Here is a 297-nt window from a genome sequence, read left to right as displayed (position 1 = left end):
ACAGCCAGGAGGAGTCTGACGATGCTGTGGTTTTCTTCTGATTGAACGCTGAGGATCCGGCAAAAGCAGAAGCTCGTGATAATCAGAGGCAGAATCAAGCTCAGGACGTTCAGGTACGTAAAGGACATCCAGGCTGCACCTTCAGGAAACTCAGATCCGCAGGACGCTTTGCTGCTCTCCTTCACTTTGGCAAAAACAATATCAGGGAGGGACACAAACAGGCTGAGCATCCACACAAATAAGACCAGAGTCATTTTTGCAGGCCATTTTCTGGAACAGATGCTGTGTTTGTAGACG

Source organism: Sinocyclocheilus grahami, unplaced genomic scaffold (assembly GCF_001515645.1).
Source record: "Sinocyclocheilus grahami isolate Dianchi unplaced genomic scaffold, SAMN03320097.WGS_v1.1 scaffold4201.1, whole genome shotgun sequence".
Lineage (NCBI taxonomy): Eukaryota > Metazoa > Chordata > Actinopteri > Cypriniformes > Cyprinidae > Sinocyclocheilus > Sinocyclocheilus grahami.
The sequence above is the reverse complement of the archived record's forward strand: the minus strand, read 5'-3'. Positions refer to the sequence as shown.